The sequence below is a fragment of the Panthera leo genome, chromosome D2 (assembly GCF_018350215.1).
Source record: "Panthera leo isolate Ple1 chromosome D2, P.leo_Ple1_pat1.1, whole genome shotgun sequence".
In the NCBI taxonomy this organism is placed as follows: domain Eukaryota; kingdom Metazoa; phylum Chordata; class Mammalia; order Carnivora; family Felidae; genus Panthera; species Panthera leo.
In genome coordinates, this window is record NC_056689.1 from 38,163,540 (window position 1) to 38,174,603 (window position 11,064).

The window sequence follows — 11,064 nt, forward strand, 5'->3', positions numbered from 1 at the left end:
ACACCTCCCTCGCTGCCCGCATAATCATATAGTAGCATACCTTCTCGTTACTCTTGCTTTTGGAACATTGGATCATGTTGTATACGCTTCTCTGTTGACTCAGGAGCCCCTCCAGGTGAACTGACACGCGGCTTTTTGGGAGGCCGCACCACATTCCACGCTGTGGTCAGAGGCAGCGCTGGGCTTACCCCACCCCTCCCCTCCTGCCGTCCCGTCACCTCATTATCTCGGTTATTCTTCCAGAAATAATGGAGTAGTAGGCAGCCCTGAGCACACACACCCCCTTCCCGTCTGGCGCTTTGATCTCAGCGGGCCGAATGTCTGCATCTCTTTACCCAGAGAGGAAAACCAAGATGTGTGGACATAAGGGGTTTTGTCTGGAGCCACACACAGCCGGTAAGTATCAGCAATGCTCAGAGCAGGCCTACCGGCCCCCGTACTGCTTGCTGTCTGTTTTACCCGGCTCTGCTCTTCCTCTAACTTCCTACTGCTAGAAGGAAGTTGCTTTCCATCAAATTGAGTCAAGTCTTCCCGGATTCCACCCCCCACGTCCCCCCGGACAGAGAGAGTCACGTGTCTGGCCGTCGGAAGGCTCACTGGCGGCCCCGGTGAGGGAAATTCAACACCGAAGAGGAGCTTGGGCCGCTGCTAGCGGGGGCCCGTGGCAAAGACTCAGGGAAGTCACGCTCAAGATACTACTTTCACTCGGTAAGTATGCGCAAGCAGCCTTGGGCCTCGTCCATTTCCATCTTGCTAGCAGGGCCTGGAGTCCCTGGACACGTTGCAGAGGGGCTTCAAGGTCCCTGTGACGGGTTGGGCCAGATTGGCCACGACTTCCAGTGGCCCTGTTCCCGAGCCGAAGTCTTCTCACCTGTGGACTAGGAAGAGGAGAGCATTACAAACTTGGGCCCGAGGGGGCTTCTCCTTTGAAACTGCCATCTCACCGGAGAGAAGACAGGCCCAGAGCAGCAAAGAGGCATTTGCAGGGTCCCAGGCTGCTGGTGACGGGGTCTGGATGGGAGTCCGGAGCTCCTGGCTCTGTCGTCCTGTGTCGCTATCGCTGCTGCCCCGTGGACGTGTGTGCCTGTGCTCCTTTCCTCTCTCCCGTCCCCTAAGACATGCACACAGATGAAAGTCACGGCCTTCCGGGTCCTGGCAGGCCTGAGTTTGAGTCTTGGCTCTGCTACTCATTCGGCGACCTCAGGAGGATCACCTGACCTCTGCGGGTTAACGACAGGAGACAGTGCGCTAAGGTGCGGAGAATACAATGAAAAAGTGACTTGAAAAGGCTCAACACGAAGCCCACCGCATAGCACGCACTCAATAAACGTTGGCTGTGTCTTTTATTTCTTATTTGCTCCTCTGAGTTCTTGCGAAACCTCTCTGCAATTCCCAAAGCCTCCAATACAACTTGTTTTCCCCAAACAACAGTTCTCTTGACGTATGTGTAGACGTGGGTCCCTCTGTGAAGCGCTTCCAAACCCTCTTTTGCAGCCTTTCATCCCGTGAACCCCTGAGGAATTGTCGGCCTGCATTTAACTTCTCCAGAAGCAAGACTCCGCTGATCGCTTTCTGGTGAACACAGCAATGAACTTGTCAAGGAACCAGCCAGGAGGGAGGAGGCGAGGCAGTGGGAGCGGGGGCAGGCAGGTGTGCAGCAGGCTGGGGGGGCTGGGGCCATCCATCTTGATTCTTTTCTCCATGTCCAAGTGTAAAGGGATTTGTGTCTACAAGGCTGTCTTCGCCAACCTCAGGGAAGAAGAGAAGGCATTTAATTTGAAAATTTTTACTCTGGCCACAGGGGAAGACTCGGGGGCAATTAGGGGTATTGTAATTTCTTACTAAGGTCAAAAAGGAATTGTGGGTAAAGTCCATGAGTCACCTTCCAACACAGGAAAAAAAAAAAGGCACTTTCTGACTGATTTGCTTTGGGTGAGCCTGTGTGCTCACACCCTTAATGATTTGGGTTGGGGGCCAGGGGGTGGAGCACAGGAGCACCTCCTTCCTGCCTCTGAAATGGTCACCTTTCTGGAAACCCAATAAAATTAATTCACAGCTCAGATTATTAATTCATCCTGGCGTGTGAATAATTCATCGTGGAAGGAGCCGTATCACATTTTCACAATTTGGAGCGCACGCCCTCTCCTGCTCTTGCCTTAGGAGAGACGGCTTCTCCCACCCACCTGCCCAAGTACACGAGGGACCAAGCACTCGGTCACCTACTCCTCAAGGACGTGAGAGCCCTGATCTCAGCCTGATACTCACTCCGAGCCCAGCAGCCAGAATGTATGCCGCTGCACTGACCCAAGGCGACCTGCTGAAGTCAGGAGGCTTCTTAATAACCGCGGGGGCCTGCTTGCCAGGTTCGTGGCCACACTAGGATGTAAAAGGAATCCCTGTTGTGACCAAGCGCTGCAGCCGATTACAATTTGGTCCCGCAGGAGGGCCTCGGTCGGGCTGCTCGTCAATTACACACTTCCCCGCACACCTCGAAGGCTGGATGCTCATGGCAGGGACGTTTCTCCAGCAGTCTCCTGCGAGCAGGTGTCTCCATGCAGCTGCCGGGGAAGAGGCAAGAGGTGAGGCACTGCCAGTTGGCAGTCTTCAAGGAGCCAGGGTGGAAAGGTCTAAATGGGGCTGAAAGGGCGGACCTATGCCAGCCGACTGCATCTTGTTCTGTGTCCTCCACCTTGAGTGACCATGTCCCCGACATGCCCCCTTTCCGGGAAAATCGCAGAAACCTCAGACCACGCCTCATCCCCTTGAGTAACCTCCCGCTCACCCGTTCAAACTTCCCGATCAAAACACGTCCGGCGACCTGCGTCATAGGACTCCGACCCTTCCCCAGCCAATCGGCTGAGGCCACAGCCATTACCTCACCAACTGCCCCTAGACCCCAATAAAACCTTTGTGCTTTTGAAACTCACTCTCTCTCCCCAGCATCTCACCACTGCATTGGTGCAGATAGTGGATTGGGCTCGAGCTAGCTCGAATAAAGGCTCTTTTGCTTTTGCATCAGACTCGGCTCCCTGGTGGTCTTTGGGGATCACGAATTCTGGGCATAACAGGGCCAAGGAAAGGATGAGCTGGTCTGGAAGCTTCTCCTTCAAACACGAATAAGGTGCCCACACTCAGGGCACGTTCTCACTGGATCAGAGGCTGCAGGGGACCCTGGGACGCAAGCGGGAAGGCAGAGCTGCTCTTGGGAGGAATGGGGAATATGCCACCCACGGAGACACAGGCGGCAGGCAGGTTTATCTGCTGGGTTCTGGCTGGGCCTGAAATCGCACCTGGTCTGGTTGGCAAATAATGCCCGTATTTATCATCTCGCCAAGGCAGATGCTTACCCCAACTCTGTTCATTGGTCAATTGTGGTTTGATTCAAGGCCGGACCCCGTGTTCCTGGTTGGGGACCTGGAAATGACTCGGACCCAGATCTTGTGCTCTCAAGCTAGAGAAGGATATCCGATAAATCTCGGGGGTGTCAGGGCCGTGCCAACAGAGAAGGCACTGGGCGAGCCAGGGGGCCGGGGGGGTGGCGCTGCATGTGGGCCTCTCCCTCCATGATCATCACGCCGTCCCTCCCCCCTCACTGGGCATCAGCCGCTCTGGCCATTGGGCTCCTGCCCCAGGAACGCTGCCCAGCTCAGTCTCCCCACCACTGTGCACACGGCTGGCTTCTTCTCATCCTCTGAGCCATCCCGGTCACCTCAACAAGCTCCTGTTTGACTTCTTTCCTTCAGAGCACCAATCACAGAGTGACTGAAACAGAGAGTCACGTTTTCTCTCTGCCACCAGGCTCCAGGCTCCAGGCTCCAGGCTCCAGGACGGCAAGGATCAAGACTGATCTATGCACCTGTAGCCTGTCCCATAGCACAGTTGTTTCTTAATAATGAATGCAAGGCAGACTCCCGAGGACAGCTGATAGAGCGGCGAAACCAAGTGGCCCCAGAAGGCCTAAGGAGACAGCCCTACTCCACCTGGGAAATCTGAGACAGCTTCATGGAGGAGGTGGCATTAAAGCCTTGGGGATTCTCTGGCTGTGAATTCCAGGAGGTCGTTGCCCCTCACTTAGATGTCCAAAGACTACTACTCATTAATTCACAATAGGGGGCAGAATTCTGCAGTGACCAGACTATTTATGTACTTACCTGTCAAAAAACTTGGGACACACGGCAGCATTTAGTAGCTTTGCATTTGAGCCTGAATGAGTGCATGTTTGTTGGGAGGGAGCTTGGGAAGGGGGGTAAACGGGCGCAGACTATGGCAGAGCTTGGAGCATACCTCTCTCCCTCCCTTTCACAGCACTTCTTTCCAGAGACCGTAATACTTAGTCTTGCCAAATATTTGGTCAACCTCTCTTCTCGGGACAGTGCTGTTGGGGAGCAACATACGCTTGGCCTTCCGCCTTCCTCTTTTTCTAAAAAAAAAATTATTTGTTTATCTTGAGAGAGAGAAAGCGCGAGTCAGGGAGGAGCAGAGAGAGGGTTGGGTGGGGGTGGGGGGAGAGAATCCCAAGCAGGCTCCACGCTGTCGGCCCAGGGCCTGACGCGGAGCTCAAACCCGTGAATCATGAGATCGTGACCTGAGCTGAAGTTGGACACTTAACCAACTTCGCCACCTGGCCTTCTTCTTACATATACACCTCTACACACACCCCGTCACACCCCCCTTCATATCCTAGACAGCAGTGGAAGAGTGTGGCCTGAGGCTTCTGGGCCTCAGTGTGTGAATGTGAGGCTTAGTGACTTAGCAGGTGTGGCCCCTCGACCTCACAGAGAAGGGCTGGGACGTCACAGAGATCACACAGGGTAGAGGCAAGGCTTCAGGCTTGCCTATACCCCTCTGAGGCGGGTGGTCATTGCCCTCTGGACCCCACTGCTGGCTGTTTCCTGGTGGCACCTCCCAGCACCCGTGTCACTCGTCGGGGCTGATAGCTGAGATCTGGGGGCAGAGGGCTGGCCTCGTGTCCAACCCCAGCTCTGCCATTTTCCTGGTCCTGTGAAATTTCTGAATCTGGCTGCTTCATCTATAAAATGACAATTCCTTGAATGGGTTGCCCTGACTTCCAGAAATTGGCATCAAAAAATTTATGAACTTTCCTGTCTTAGAAACTAAATGAGATGATCGAAACCGGGGGTGGGGGTGGGGAGAGTGGAGAATGGGAAAAGCATCAAAATAGGAAAACAGCCAGTTTGTCTAATTGCAAAAATAAAAGAGGTGAAACAATACTCAAAATTCAGAGTGGGGGAGGGAAAGTGACCGTTGGCATTGTATGAAAGACCTTATTAGACCAATATAAGAATTTATGTATCAACTGTCTGAACGATTTCAAAGGCAAAGGCAAAGGCAAATGCACGATTTTCTATGAAGACAGAAATGGCCAAAATTAACTTTAAAGGTGAAAATTTTATCAGAGCAACATCCTGGAAAAAAACTGGGGGAAAAGTTAATAAATTATACTTTTAAACAATTTGTATCTTTGTTTTTTGTAATTAAAAATTATTTTAATGTTTATTTTTGAGAGAGAGAGTGAGAAGGAGGGGCAGAGAGCAAGGGAGACACAGAATCCAAAGCAGGTTCCAGACTCCAAGCTGTCAGCACAGAGCCCGAGGAGGGGCTCGAACTCACAAACTGCGAGATCATGACCTGAGCCGAAGTCAGACACTTAACCAACTGAGCCACCGGGGTGCCCCAATTTGCATTTTCGTTAAAAAAAAAAAGCAACAGACTCAAATAGAAGCAAACTCCCTATATTTCTTGGTTTCCCATCTGGAGATCTAGTAAGAAGGTGATAGTTTTATAGGGGAGTAACGTTACCCCCAGGTATGCAGTTGAGGCTAAGGGAACCGAGCTGGCCAGAGTGGCCATCTCTGAAGAAATAACCCTTGGGCTGCTCCCATCCACTATAGACCACTAGCAATGGCCTGCTGGGAAGGAAGCTCCCGTCTGCTGAGTCCCCAAGATCAGGCACATTAAATAGCTTTGTATAAACGCCCAGGAGTGTCTCTCCCTCTGGAAACAAATACACAAATCCCACTTGAGGTCTGCAATGGAGGAGACATCTTCCCAAAGCAAAGATAAGCCCCACTCAGGAGAGATGGTCATACAAGGCAGCTCTCAGACATGCAAGTGTCACTGTTTGTTTGTTTTTTCTCAGAATTTCAAGGAATAGATCATTACCAAGCTATGTAAACTATTTCAGATGTTAAAAAAAAAAAAAAAAAGATGAAACACTACCAATTCATTTTATAAGCTAGAATACCACGTTTGGCAAAGATAATATACAAAAAAGAGATCTACAGGATAATATCACAGGGAATTTACATGTAAAGGTTCAAAATGAAGTATGTATATGTATCAAATCTCTGGAGGATATTAAAAGGATAATGCACTTTGATTAGGTAGGGTATAATCTGGGAATGGAAGGTTTAAAATCTATTAGCATAATTTATCAAGATAAAAATAATAAGAGAAAACATGATTGCACCTTTACAGTCCTATTAAAATATATTTACATAAAAATTTCTGAAAAGAAAAATTGCTGAACAGGATTTCATCAAAACAAAAACACTTCTGTTCTTCAAAAAACACCAACTGAGAAAACGGAAAGACGAACCCACAGACAGGAAAAATCTATATGCAGGTCGTATATCTGACAAAGGATGTGTATACAGAACAAAGACCAAACACTTTTACAACTCAATAAGAAGGAAAACAGCCCAGATAAAAAATAGACAAAATATTGGAACAGACCTCTCCCCAGAGAAGATATGTAAATGGCCAATTAGCACATGAAAACAGGCTCGCCATCGTTGGTATTAAGGAAATGAAAACTAAAGTCAAAATGAGCTATCAGGACCCACCCTCTGGAATGGCTATGGCCAAAAGGACCCACCATGCCAAATGTTGCAAAACTGTGGAGGAACTGGAACCTTCTCACATTGCTTTCAGAATACAAGTGGTACAACCACTTTGGAAAATAGCCTGACAGTTTCCTCATCAAGTGAAAGGTATACCTACACCACAGACCAACAGTTCTGCTCCTGGCGATCTACCCAGGTGAAATGAAAACATGTTCATGCAGAGTCTCAGCAAGGTGGTTCCTAGCAACATTTATAATAGGTTGCAACTGGAAGCAGCTCAAATGTCCATCAACTAGTAGAGAGACAAATGAATGGGGTGCATTTACACAAAGGAATACTATGTAACAACAAAAAAGAAATGAATGTCTGGTGGAGGGGTGGAGCAACCCCCCAAAAGCATTCCAAAGCAAAGCTTTTAAATCTCTCAAAAGGGTTCTGCTAAGTGAAAGAGGTCAGCAGACACAAAAGACTATGTATCACGTGATCCCAATTACCTGCCGCGCCTCAAAAAGAAACAGCCGATGAGTGTTTGCCTTGGGGCTGGGTGGGAACAGAGTGTGCCTTTGGGGAGTGATAGAAATGTTCTAAACTGGATTCTGGCGCTAAGTTCCCAGCTGTAAAAATTTGCTAAAACGTATCCAACCTTACACTTAAAATCGGTGACTTTTATGGTATGTAAATTATACTCCAACAAAGCTACCTTTTAAAGTTTCTGAAAGCGCATACGGCAAATTGATAAGTTGTTATCTGAGTGATAGAACCAAAGGTAATTTGTTTTAATTCTTGAGTGTCTCTGCTTTCCCCTCTCAATCGGCATGTACTACCTTTGTAATATTCAAGAATTTCCCCACAGAGAGCACAGTGAGAGTTACATGAGATAATGTTCCTTGTAGTTCTTTGCACAGAGTGGGTGCTCGACAAGTAGAATGTTCTGTCTTTATTAAAAAAATCCCCTCTGCTTAGGGCCACACCCCAGGAAGCCAGCTCTCTGGTCCTCCCCATAAGTCCCAGGGCAGCATTAGATCCTCAAGGCCACCTGGGTGACATGATGCCTGAGCCAGTGCCCTTCGGAGGGCAAGTCCCACTGGACGCCAGGTCTGCTGGAGGCTCTATCATTGCTCTTCCCGGGCTCTCCTGTCCCAGGCTTTCTTCCCCCAGTGAGACCGGGCTCCCACCGCTCATTCCCCAGCCAGTCATACCATTCCGGCTGTGCAAGCAGCATTGTTTGCCCCCAGAAGTTACAATGTCGCAACAAGTAGAGGTTTTCAGATTCTGCAAGTAGAGTGAGGTCCATGTAGCTGCAAAATAGAAGAAGAAATTGCCAGCAACTTTTGATCACTCACCTCAGGGGAATGGGATGGAGAACCAGTACCCGGATTTGTAAGGGCTGCTGGTGGCAAATCCCAAAGGGTAGGTTCTGAAGTCAGGCGATCCTGTCGCTGACTTGAGCAGGTCCTGAGCATCTCTCGGCATCTGTGTCTTCATCGCCCTGCCAAGTTTTGGGGAAAATAATTTTAGAAAAAGGGAAAGTGCATTGTCTGTTGCAACACGCTGCCCAAGTTGTGAGCTGTCCTTGCTCTAACTGCTCCTGACCGTGCGGGTTCTAGTTCAGGCTGGGCCGAACCCACCCATCATGGGAACTATCCACAAAAAGGGCTCTCCTACGAGGCAGCACATTTGGAGTCGCTGGGGGAAAGAGTGGGGAGCAGGATAGGCGAGTCCAACAGGAGGGTTCTAGCCAAAAGGAATATCATCAAAATCCCGAAACTGGGCCGGGATGGAATAGTGCCGACTGGATGTATCCTCCTGCTGTGAACAAGTAGGAAAATGGAACAAATGTAGGGAACAGTTCTTTCCAAACATGGGGCACAAGGCAGCACAGGATTGTGATCCTTGAGAGAAGAGCAACAGAATGGGGGGACCCTGCAATGAACCCAGCCTTCCGTGTGGTCACCCCGGCTTTCTGCCTAGAGGCAAGCTCTAGACAGCGGGCATGAGAAAGGTGGGGGAGTCCAACTCGCAGTCATGCTGGGTCGAAAGGGTAGAAACGGGAGTTTGGGAAAGCTGAAATGGCTAGAAGTTACAGCACGTGTTTCTGGAACAAAGAAAAAGAGTTGCAGGAATCTGCGGAGGACGCCGTTTGGGTCTTTGATGAGTGTGGGGCTTTGCTTACATAGCACGAAACTCCAAAAAATCAGGCAAACAGTCACTGGGAAGTTGTAAGCTGGACAATTCCCAGCAGTTACACAGGGTGGCGAGATGTCTGAACACGGATGACAAGAAAGGTGAGTCCTCACTGGTCACCTGGGCATTTGGTGGGGCCTCAGAGGGGTCACCCTTGAATATTCCAGCCCTAGAGTATGAAAGCTGCTCCAGCCCAGCCCTAGCAAATCTCAGAAACAGGCTGCAAGTGATCAAATAATGCACAAGGAGCCTAAATGCCTTCCTGGACAAAATCTAACTTCCTTCAGAGGAAGACAACAAAATCCAGATAATCAACATAAAATTCACCGTGTCCGTCAGCCGCTAAAAATTACCAGACATGCCACGGAGCAAAGAGAAGCAGATCGTAAGGCAGAAACACCTGTCAATAAGAAGACATGAGATACAGCAGAAACTCTGGAACTGGCAGACAAGGATGTGGGAACAACTGTCATGTTAAAGCACTTACAGGAAAATAGGGACTCAAGGCGAAGGGGAGTGGAAGATAAGGAAGAGGACATACAGACCAGGGATTAAAAAGAAATACGGCATCCGAGATGAATATTTCACTGCATGGGATCAGCAGTGGATCAGATACCGGAAGGGAAAAGATCAGCGAATTTGAAGGCTTAGCAAACGAAGTTACCCACATGAAACACAGATCCCGAAGGCTCAGCAGAGCCTCAGTCAGCTACGGGACGGTACCAAAGAGCCAAGCACGAACGTAAAAGGGAGGGAGGCAGAAAAGTACTTGGCAAAAACAGTGGCTGAACGTTTTTAAATCTGATAAAAATTTATAAGCCCACAGACCCTGAAACACTCAACAAACTCCACGGAAAAGAAACACAAAGGAAACCGAATGACAATACATCATCATCCAGATGCTGGAAAAAAAGAAATAAAGAAAAAATCGCAAAGCAGCCAGAATAAAAACGATGTGCTGCCTCCCAGAGCAACCCAAGCCTGCAATCATTTGGGGGGAGGGAGTAGAGAGGGGGGCTAGGAGGAGGAAGGCCAGATCTCACCAGCCCAGGGCAGCTGGTGGTTGGGAAACCGCTCTTGAATCAGAGCACACCCACATGAGGGACGGGCTTTTGTTGTTAATTTTTCTCTTGTTCTCACCCTGAGTTTGTCGTTTCAGAAGCACGGATGCTCCCTCTAAAGAAAGAAAGAAAAATCTTCATCCTCTCTATCAGCCACCCCCCCCCCCCAGAAGACACTTATCAGGGAGCTGGCTGCTCTCCAAATTTCCCTGCCTGGCTCACCGCTCTTAAAATACCCTCGGTCACAGACGCTTCTAGAATGTGAGCTGACCTGGAACACTTTGCGGCAAGGGCAACAAAGCTTTCAAGTGGTTTCCTGGAACAAGAAAAAAAGAGAGAGAGCGAGAGAGAGAGGTTTTTGAAAATTAGACTTAGCAGATCACGCAAGAGGCACAGAACAGAGAGGTTGATCTTGGAAACAATGCCCACTGCCTGCATCTTGTGTCTCTTTGAATCCTGTGTTTTCACCTGTGAAATGGGGACCACGGCAGCCACCTGATAGAGGACATGCGAGGAGGAATCTAGATTCTATCTGCAAACTGGGGGGCCCAGGGTGCGCAAACAGTGAACCCACAGTACGTGCAGCCCCATTTTCATGTTCTAGAGCCTGGTTCTCTTCAGAAGTGCTTGACCCCAACGTCAGTGGCACCTGGGCCTCAAAAGGATCCCACCGCGAATCGCAGAGAGTCACCACCCAGGCGTGTGACAATGACGAAATGTGTTCCCGTTTGCAAAGCGCCCAGCATAGCCTCCAGGCATCATAGGGGTACAATTCTCGAAGGTTGCTTCCTCCAGCCTCCTCTCCTGGAGGAATTGCTGAGAATTCACAAAGTCACCTCCAGTTGATTCTCACATCACACAAGTGGCTTGCCATTCTGCCTTCCTATGTCCTCCTATTTCCCCTTGACCGACCCCCGCCAAGCTCCCTTCCAGAGGAGCCGTGAAATTCAAAA

General features: G+C 49.6%; 1 long non-coding RNA gene across 1 annotated transcript; it reads right to left on the reverse strand.

The window, feature by feature from the left end:
• Positions 1 to 1,321: 1,321 nt before the first annotated feature.
• On the reverse strand, positions 1,322 to 4,988 carry LOC122202293. Its single transcript, XR_006194580.1, has 4 exons — positions 4,586 to 4,988; positions 4,285 to 4,420; positions 2,266 to 2,558; positions 1,322 to 1,749 (listed from the first exon to the last, which is right to left on the reverse strand). It is a non-coding gene; the product is annotated as an uncharacterized LOC122202293 (long non-coding RNA).
• Positions 4,989 to 11,064: the final 6,076 nt, after the last annotated feature.